Source organism: Macrobrachium rosenbergii, chromosome 21 (genome assembly GCF_040412425.1).
Source record: "Macrobrachium rosenbergii isolate ZJJX-2024 chromosome 21, ASM4041242v1, whole genome shotgun sequence".
In the NCBI taxonomy this organism is placed as follows: domain Eukaryota; kingdom Metazoa; phylum Arthropoda; class Malacostraca; order Decapoda; family Palaemonidae; genus Macrobrachium; species Macrobrachium rosenbergii.
The window spans coordinates 33,525,278-33,525,643 of record NC_089761.1 but is presented as its reverse complement, the minus strand read 5'-3'; positions in this window follow the sequence as shown (position 1 = coordinate 33,525,643).

The following is a 366-nucleotide window of genomic DNA, read 5'->3' as shown; positions in this document are numbered from 1 at the left end:
GTGTATTAAAAAAAGCATGAAACCACTTAATAACCAAAACGCCCTCAGAGCAGGCGTGATGGTAAGATTCATTACTATGATATATATGACGGCAAACGAACCTCCCGGATGTGGAGCGAGTGAAAGATCCCCCTTCAACTCTGGTTGATACTTAATCAGGAGTTATTTGTCGCCCCTTCCTCTCCCCTACCCCTCCCTCTCCCTTGCCCCTCACCTCTCCCTTTCCTTTCCCTTCCCCACGGCGCAAGAAAGAGGGTACTAACCTTACCCTCACCCTCCCCCCTCGCAGACCTGTTCCTCTAATACAATTATTCTACGCACTGCGGACGTTTACACAGACGATACGCAGCACCGGCGTGATCCGAT